At 37.9% G+C, this 10165-nt stretch overlaps 1 protein-coding gene across 1 annotated transcript in view; it reads right to left on the bottom strand.

Annotated features, from left to right (window-relative positions):
- LOC125229007 (insulin-like growth factor-binding protein complex acid labile subunit) overlaps nt 1–8639 on the bottom strand; it is a 103559-nt gene extending 94920 nt beyond the window's left edge. The window contains exon 1 of the mRNA XM_048133767.1: nt 8447–8639. The gene's annotated coding sequence lies outside the window, so the exon portion shown is untranslated. The remainder of the gene's footprint in view (nt 1–8446) is intronic.
- Between the last annotated feature and the right edge of the window lie 1526 nt (nt 8640–10165).

A 10165-nucleotide genomic window follows, 5' to 3' on the forward strand; every position in this document is an offset into this window, starting at 1 on the left:
TGCAATTAGTTTCATACAGTGATAATATAAAAAAATCTCAAAATTAAATAAAACGTAAGTCAATACGCTTGTCCGAATAACTGACAGGTGCTTTTGCTGGCAGTCCTAATAGATGACATCTAAGTATGATTCAGGAAAAACAGTAAAAAACAAGTGTTTTGGGTTAAAATTTACTACAAAATTAAATAATTTAATAAAAAAAAAACGTATTCTGTTGATAACATTTACTTTTTACGTGTTACATTTATGTAATAAAATAAAATAAGTCGGCTCCGCATTTTGAGCAAAATAAATTATGTAATGAACTAAAATAGGGATTCCTCCAAAATAAAAATTGTATTCCACAGGTTCTGCAATATTTTGCCGGCTCCACTTCTTCGTCGTTTAAATCCACCTCTGTATCTGGAAGCATCACGAAGAACAGATCCAGGAAAATGTGTACAGTTTTGTGAAAAATGACATGTCAAGCACTACCCAAAGAAATTATACAGATTTCACTACATTTAACGGGAAAACATATCAATAAAACCGTAAAAGATATACAAAAAACTATCTATGTGCATGTAATTTGTTTTTTTCAGTAAAGTTAATGTGACTTACAGAAAAATATGCTGATAATATGAAACTGTAAACGATTCGTTTTGGCTACTTTAATCGTGATATCCTGAAAAAACGGCTCGACAAACATTGGGACTTGGAAAATAACGTAACAGTCCCAATAAATGCCAGCCGTGTCGAGTTTTAGACATGCGACGGTTTTCAGTTCTAATAAATGACACGCTTGTTTATCACAGTAACAATGAACGAAATCGACATTTAATTACTTAAATATCTTCCCGTACATTCTAGCACCAACACAATTATAGAATATGTTCACAACTTACCGTGAAAGTATTTTAAATAAGTCAGCAAATACGAGCAAAGCTTAACCAAATCGCTAACAAAATTGAGAGATTGATTGCTCATGACAATGTCATCACATATATTATTCATTAATTGTAAAAAGTTTCTATATTTTATAATATGGCGTATGAAATGTGAAGGCTACAAACATTTCTCATCTAATAAATCTAATTGCGATGAATGTAACGGTAATCTTATCTTATTAATCGCTATTTAAACCATGGGTGACGAGTACTAGTACCGCGTATAAATGTTTTTGTTTTTTTTATGGACTCGCGCGAGGTGCCAGTTGAGCTAGACCGCATATCAGTTGTCTCCAGCTGCCTGCCTGAATTATAAAACGATAAAATCAAAAATCGTGACCACAGCTAGTGCAATCTGACCGAAACGTCAGAAAAAGGGTAAAATAAAATACCTAATGGTATTTAATCGCGTTCGACCTGTAAGTGACTCTAAGTAAATATGTGTACAAAAGCAAGAATTTAGCTTCAGAAGTAACTTTCTTTCTGTTACCGCTAAACAATAGTACATTATATTGTCTTCGGTTACCGCGATAGTTACTCATGAAATAAAACTATGGAAACGGATTACGGTTTTCATTATACCCGATTTAATCCGTTTCCATAGTTTTATTTCAATAGTACATTGTGCAATAAGGGGAGGAAGTTGAATATTAACTAACGAGAATAAGTTAAATCGCGACGGCTTGCCGGAGAGAAATCTGAGCTACTTTCTAAATAGAAAATGAAATAATAATAATTGTTTTTTTTTAATAAAACAAAAGAACTATTATTATTTACGTCACTCTAATAACACTATTACGTCACTCTAATAATACTATTTAGATTGCAAAAAAACTGGATCTTGACTCAAGTATCGCTGTAAGTTTTTTGCAAATATAATGAAACCTTTATAAATGAAATGAAAATGTATATAAACCCGACCCTTTGTAATCCGTAGAAAACTTGACTTTGAGCGAATAAATACGGCTAAACAACTTACGAGAAGTCCAAAGTCAGACAAGGAGAAGGTTTAAAGCTCGGCCACAGATGCGCGTTTTGATAGCGTAGGCGGAGCGGTAGTGGAGCGTCAGCGGCGGACAAATGCTGGCGTTGCGCCCAGCGGACGCCGGCAGGAACTAACGAGCGTGGATTGCGAGCGGACTGCGCGCGGATTGCGAGTGGAATCCGCGCTCTGCTAACACTACGCTATCAAAACGCTTTATGTGTGGCGGAGGCTTTAGTGTAAGGCCTGAGCGGACGCTCGGAGCGGAGCGGTCAGCGGTGCGTACAGCGGGGCGGGCGAGAGTGCGTCCACCATATCGTCACAACTTTAAAAAAAACTTGTATTTTTGTCTGTCAATGAAAATAAAATTGTAGTAAGTATGTATGGAATGCATATAGACTTACTGCGTTTTAACTTTGAGGAACAGCGTGAGATACGAGATTTTTTTTAAAGTAGTGACGATATGCAGCGTCGACTAAGTACACTTGTCTGAGTTCTTTCTCTTTATAACAGTTTTATTTTTGTAGATAAGTATTTTCATAGGTAGCTTGTTATTTAGTTTTATTTTTAGGTAAATGTTTATAGTTTTAATTGTTTAGTCATATTTTTAGTTTTTTCGTGTGTGGTAATATTTCAATTTGTTATTACCTTTACGTCACATAAGCAATGAGTTAAGTTTATTTAAAAAGGAATTTGCAACTCGTGTCTATTTAAAGCACTCCATTCGGTCGTCTTATAACTTATCGCCACTTGTTCCAAATTTCCCCTTTTCCGTACGTGTAGCGTAATATACTAATTTCATGCATGTAGTCGTCTCAAAGGAAACCTAGGTACTGAAGATAGGTTGATAGACCTATATACCTAAGTACATTATACACCTCTATAGTACAATATGTTCTAACTAGAATCTCTATCATTGTTAACACGATAATACGTCGCTCGTATCGGATTACAGCAGAGTTTCTCCGAAATAGTCATCAATACAGTACGGACATGTAATAATCTGCATACTAATATGACGTTTAGCGTCATATCGTCACTACTTTGAAAAAATCTCGTATCTCACGCTGCTCCTCAAAGTCTAAAACGCAGTAAGTCTATATGCATTCCATACATACTTACTACAATTTTCTTTTCATTGACAGACGAAGATACAAGTTTTTTTAAAAGTAGTGACGATATGTAGTGATAGAGGTGAAAGTGCGTTGGAGATGGTCACAAGTTCGGTGATGAGACGGGGGGGTTACCATTAAGTGCTAAAGCGGTTCAGTTTAGGTCGAGAGAATGGGACACAGCTATAGCAGTTACTTATAGCTCCGTCGGTCCTCTCTCCACCTAAACCCCCTGGTTTGCGGCACTTGCTGACAAAAGGGAAAGAAGACACCATAGCGAAACGTCGCAATCGGTTGCAAGCTTCCCTTGTCAGCTATGTGGCAAAATATGTCGCTCTCGCATAGGTCGTCATAGTCATCAAAAGCGATGTCTCTCGGACATTGCACCATAAATCGTCTGAAATAGATGCTAAGGCCAGTAGTAGTGGTAGAGGTAGGAAGGAAATGAGAAAAAAAGAAATTTATTTACAAGTTTATTTACAAATAGAAGAAATAGCAGAAAGAAGCCAGGGATATGGGAAGAAAACTGAGCTGATAGGTAAATGCGCGAAACAAGTTTTAGAGCTTAATTTCCTGGGTACGTAGCCGAATGGCACAAACACGAAACGCTCACGAAACGAAACGCTCGTAGATATCTATCTCTATCGCTCTTGCGTATTGGCGCGACAGAGCCACCTTTCGCGGCGTTTCGTTTTCGTTTGGCGTCGCAGAAATGCCATTCGGCTACGGCACCTGAACAGATGTGGTAAGAGCAGGCCGGGGACGACGCGTCGAACATATATTACTTATATTAAAAACTAGCTTTTGCCCGCGGCTTCGCTCGCGTTAGAAGAAGACAAAAAGTAGCCTATTTCACTCTCCATTCCCTCAACAATCTCCACTTAAAAAATCACGTCAATTCGTCGCTCCGTTTTGACGCAAAAGACGGACAAACAAACAGACACACACTTTCCCATTTATAATATTAGTATGGATATCAAAAACTGAAACGCTGGTGGCCTAGCGGTAAGATCGTGCGATTTTCAATCCGGAGGTCGATGCGAAGAACATGAGTTCAATTCTCACCCAAAGCACAGAATTTATAATAGTACAAGTACAGAAGGCCCACTGCTTTGAAGTTCACGAAATGCCGCCTTTTTAAATACCTACAAAATGATTACAAAGAAACGAGCCGCACGTGCGCATCGTCGGACGCTAGGGTTGCCTATGTATTAAAAAAATTAATACTCAGATAAAATGTTATGCTATTATATTCAAGTCTTGGGTACTTTCTCGGTATATACAGTATTTATATATTTTTGTTTAAATCCCAACGTCACAAGCCTGATTGAACGTTTCCGTGGGTCATTAAATGACATAATCAATAGTAGATCTGTGTAAGATTGTCATATTTTGTTCATAATGTTTGTTTAACTAAGCGTTATTAACCATTCCACACGCGGATATCGCGTATGGACCTTTAAAAAAACTCGCGACGTATAGTAACAAAATTAAAATTTTGAAAAAACCCCCGACCGCGACCTAGTGGACCGATTTTCATGAAACATGGCTAAGAACACTCCCGACTAACACAGCTTTCAAATAAAAAAAACTAAATCGAAATCGGTTCATCCGTTCAGGAGCTACGATGCCACAGACAGACACACACACAGACAGACAAACAGACAGACAGACAGACAGACAGACAGACAGACGGACAGACAGACAGACAGACAGACAGACACGTCAAACTTATAACACCCCGGCGTTTTTGCGTCGGGGGTTAAAAATAGAAAGTGCGAACAAGCGTTCCGTGAGAATGCGAGCCACCCCTGATTAGGCCGCGAACTCGCGGCCGCCCGCATGTACTTGTAGCGCGGCGATGGAATCGAGGAGTGAGCCGCCCCTGCCCAAATCGGTATTTTTTCCAAAGCATAACAGCATAAACGCATGTACTTAATGTATTTCGGATAAGAATTTGGGACTAATGATTTAGAATTAGACTTTTAGCCTCGTAAGCCGAGTTCGATTCCCGGTTCGATAGCCGGCGGTCTTGGTTCCTTAGCACAGATTATTAATAAGTTACTAACGTAACAGATCCTTCACTTGCCCGCAGAACGACAAAATACCTACGCTTTATTTAACTAATACTAATAAGTTACTACGTAAACTCAGAATAATAGTATACTATGAATTTTCTGAGATGAACTTTTCGCTTTAGCCGTAATCCGTTAAACAAAGGGCTTTGTTTCTATTATTCCCGGCGGCTAGCTCCCGTTTCCACAGCACGTGCTAAAGTCTCAGTGTAGTTAAAAAGCAACTATCATGATAGCAATAAGGTTCATTTGAACCTTATTACTATCATGATAGTTGCTTTTTAACTACACTGAGACTATAGCACGTGCCGTTTAAACGGGAGCTAGCTGCCGTGAATAATAGAAACAAAGGCCTTTGTTTAACAGATTACGGCTAAAGCGAAAAGTTCATCTCAGAAAATTCACACTATGTACGTGCCACGCGACTACACAGGCGGTCGCGAGGCGCCCCTGGGCCACTTGTTAATTCGAATGAACGGCTAGCGTGTACTTACTTAACGCGCGACCGCGAGCGAGTGACCTAGGGGGCGATTTTTGAATCTCGCATACGGGATTTTGTCACTAAAATACCGGTTGAAAACAGTGACTTGCTTATTATTTTCCGTGACCATTTTCTGAATTCGAACGCGTGAGACTCAAAAATCGATCCCCTAGGCGGTATAACTCAATACTTACTTATTACCTATCCAGAGGTTAGTGAGGTTAACTGGTGAACTTCCTCGCACAACGTATCAGCATTGCGATACAGCGAGGAAATGTCGCCAGTATCCTTGGTACAATGCCTTAAGGGCCTATTTTAGACATTAGCTAGCTTTTAAGTTTAGTCTTAGTTTCTTAATTCTAAAAATTCTAAATAGGGTTAATGTGTTTCTTGAGTATTGACATGTGTCATTGAAAAATGTAAATAAAGCGGCAGGGTTGTCACCAAACTCAAACTGATTTTATTTATTATTGTTTATTAATTGTGTTACTTAACCTCGATTATAACCTTAATAATTTGATTGAACATCAATTAGATAACACAACACTTTCAGGAAAGATCGCAGAAAAGTTCCACCCTGTATAATTATGTAAATATGTTCATGTAAATAAAGTGTTTCCAGAGGTTTTTTAGCCAACCACCAATTTCGAAACCCGTATTTTTTTACAAAAAGCCCATTAACATTTTATTGATACAAAAAGCTCTATACTCTTAAATTACCATCGCCAAAAACCCCAAGAGGAAAGGAGGCTCGTAAAATTAATGTCAATAGTACTTTAGATAAACATTTCCTTATTAATTAAGGCGAATAATTATTTTGGCGAACGGTGTAGTAGCGGCGCGATACTAAATTAACGAGTGCCATTAAGGAATCCCGCAGGGCGAGACTCGCTTACTTTTATCAATTATTTATCTCATATCCACAAGCGGGGGAATTAAAGCGTTAAGCGATTACGTGAACATGAAAATAAACAATCGAAACATGTTAAAACCTACCAATTTCACAATAGGGAACTTGACTGTAGATAATAGATAAAATAAAATATTTTATACCATGCACGAAATAAAAAAATCATTATACACGATTTAATCCGTTTCCATAGTTTTATATCATTAGTAATTATCGCGGTAACCTAAGGACAATATTAATAAAAATAAATATTTTTTTTTTTTTTTTTTACTAAACGGGACTTAATCGTGTCGCGTTTGGCCCGACGATGTTTATGTTAGGTACGTGTGTGTTTCCGATCCTATAAAACCGTATTAAAACCTTGGGAAAATTCTCGGAAGCTCATTCCTCAGTCGGAACTTTATCAGGAGAACATTTCTCTTAAACTGTAAATTGAGCTACTAAATGGGTACAGTCAACCAATTGGAACCCTAGGCCACTATAGAACTATGTCATAGCGACGTTATACATATAAGAAATCTCTTACTGCTTGTCATTTTGACATGGTTGTAGAGTGGCCTAGGGTTCCAATTGGTTGACTATACCTATTTAGGTCTAGAGGGTGAATATTTATGAATAGAAAGCGTAATCGAAAAGTGGTAATTGGTATTATCATCCTCCTTGCGTTATCCCGGCATTTGCCACGGCTCATGGGAGCCTGGGGTCCGCTAGGACAACTAATCCCAAGATTTGGCGTAGACACTAGTTTTACGAAAGCGACTGCCATCTGACCTTCCAAACCAAAGTGTAACTAGTTACTAGGCCTTATTGGGATTAGTCCGATTCCCTCACGATGTTTTCCTTCATCAAAAATTGGTGATTATGAAATAATTCTTCACAACCATTTTATTTATCTTACATATTATATTCACACGGATATTATATTTAGACGGCGTGCGAATTCGCATGCGATTTTAGTTACATTGCGGGCTGAGGTTACATACATTTTTTTTTTTTAGTATGGATAGGTAGACGTTTGACCACGATCACACCTGATGGTAAGTGATGATGCGGTCTACGGTGGAGCACGCTTACCTATGAGATACCTATTTACTCTTGCTTTAAAGAAATGTTGGCTACCAATTTTGCACAGCCATCAAACACCGCAATGTGTTACAACTCGTTTGCGAGTTCTCGTACCGTCTAAATGGGCCCTAAGACAGGCATTGCGGTGATAGAAAGTGGCAATTAGTGTCATTTCAAATATATCATTAGATTGAGCTAGGTTGGTTTGTGTAAGATCTCCCACAATATTTATTTTTTGTGTTAAAGTGTAGTATTCGACATGCGAAAATTTATTGATTGATAATCCTTTGATGTGGGAATAATAGTGATGAATTGCTATAATCAATTAATTAATCACCTGCCAAAGTTATTTGTAGATATTAGCAATCCACTGTTAGGTGATCAGTGTTACAACTAAGCCAAATTGTTGTAAACCGTATAACAATTCCAAATTTAAGGTGTTTTTTATGTATTTTTACATTTCATCATATCAATACATGATAGGAAAACTTTTGATTTTAAAATAATGCTAATTGACACTTAATGGATGTCAAATAAGGTCTTAGGTAAATAAATAAAAGCACCACACTAAAAGCATTTATGTAAGGATAAAGAACTCTATCTAACTAAACTACACGTTTTAAATAAAAACCGTGTAATTAAGAACTTAAAAGAATCTAGGCTATAAAGTAAAATTTAAATAAGCGACTCATATGAATAAACCCTTAATTCTACATACAATAAATACAGTGACTCGCGCAAAACCAGCGCTTCAAAAAGCTTTACACAGCGACATCATTAAAATGAAAAGAAAAACTTCACATCCATTAGCAAACATTGCAAACACAAGAGTGGCATTTAATCAAAAACTTTCCCGGTTATTAAGCTAGTAATAATTTAAACAAAGAAACTTTACCTATTTGAATGTTTATATTTATGTTTATCACTTGTTGGCACTGTAAAGCGGCGGTCGGCATGCGATTGTAGTCACGCGCGGTGTAACATTACGCGTAGCGCGCTGCGATCGGCTACGGGGATTCGTAGCGGTTGGCTCTCGTAGCGGGACTGACGGCAACAGTGCTACGCGCTGCACTCGCGGCGCGCGCAGCCGCGATGAACCGTGCCCGATTCCCATATAAATGTAATATTAGATTATTATATCTGTTTACGATATGGATTGGATATATCAGTGTCAAAAATTACTGGATATACCGGGTGCCCGGTAATTAATGGACAACCTTTTAACCTTTTTTTTTAGTATTAAAATTTTAAAAAGTGTGAAAATCTCGAAAACCAGGCGACTTTTACTAAAGCTTAAAGTCGATTTTCTGGACCAGTATAAGGTGCCCGCTTGGTGGTTAAAAGGTTGTCCATTAATTACCGGGCACCCTGTATATGTTTAGTTTTAAGAAACTTTTGACTGTGACAGATCGGTGTATTTTAGCGATATCTTATACAAATCTTAGGAGCACTTTTCGAATACGGCAAGTTCTGCGCTGCGAACACTTCAAATGCATTGTTGATATCCTGTAAGATTTTCCGCTAAACTTTCCTAGAAACTGATTTTTTTTTTTTTTTTTTTTTTTATTATTATAAATGGGCTTACTCTTGACCACAGACTAGCCGAAGGCAAAGACGTGGCCTACGATGGAGTGAGCTCGCCCAGAAGATGCCTTTATACATAATGCAGGAACTGAATCAGGAAATCTTATAGCTAAAGTCTGTTGAGAGCGTGCAAATGACTCTTCTTCCGCGGTCGCGTAATGCTAACTTGCTAAGGATCGTGACGACATATGCAGGCGTCTCCACAGCGTGCGTTCATACGCCATGCGTGTTGCGTACAAATTACTGTTACCTAAATAAAATTAAAAAAACCGGCCAAGAGCGTGTCCGGCCACGCTCAGTGTAGGGTTCCGTAGTTTTCCGTATTTTTCTCAAAAACTACTGAACCCATCAAGTTCAAAATAATTTTGCTAGAAAGTCTTTATAAAGTTCTATTTTAGTGATTTTTTTCATATTTTTTAAACATATGGTTCAAAAGTTAGAGGGGGGGGGGATTGATATACATATTGGTACCAAATTTCAGCTTTCTAGTGCTAACGGTTACTGATATTATCCGCGGACGGACGGACGGACAGACATGGCGAAACTATAAGGGTTCCTAGTTGACTATACGGAACCCTAAAAAAGATGTGGTAAAGGTGAGGGAGTATTCCTCAGGAGTTCTGTCACTCTTAGGAGAGTGTCTGGCAGAGTATTCTCTGCTTCAGGCCTGCTTTGACCAACCAACCAGAGTGGAGTCGCAAAGAATCGCATTCTCGAGAATAGATGACCAGTAGAAGGTACAAGTACCTCTCTAACCCCACCACCACAGACCTGTGTTACCCTTGAGCATCTCTAGATGCTTTTCGTCTTAAGGCTGCTTTAAAAAAAAACGTAAAAATAATGTAAAATTGATAGTTTTAGTCGGTGAAATACTACACTTTCCGTTATCCAATAGATTTATTGAATTCAAATTTCAGTTAGAGCATCTTATTATCTTGATTTTTATAAGACTGGATTTTTGAAAACCAAGTCACTAAATTAATTATGATTTTTTTTCTAATGCACGTTTAGAAAAACACACGTATAGAGC

The sequence above is a fragment of the Leguminivora glycinivorella genome, chromosome 8 (genome assembly GCF_023078275.1).
Source record: "Leguminivora glycinivorella isolate SPB_JAAS2020 chromosome 8, LegGlyc_1.1, whole genome shotgun sequence".
Lineage (NCBI taxonomy): Eukaryota > Metazoa > Arthropoda > Insecta > Lepidoptera > Tortricidae > Leguminivora > Leguminivora glycinivorella.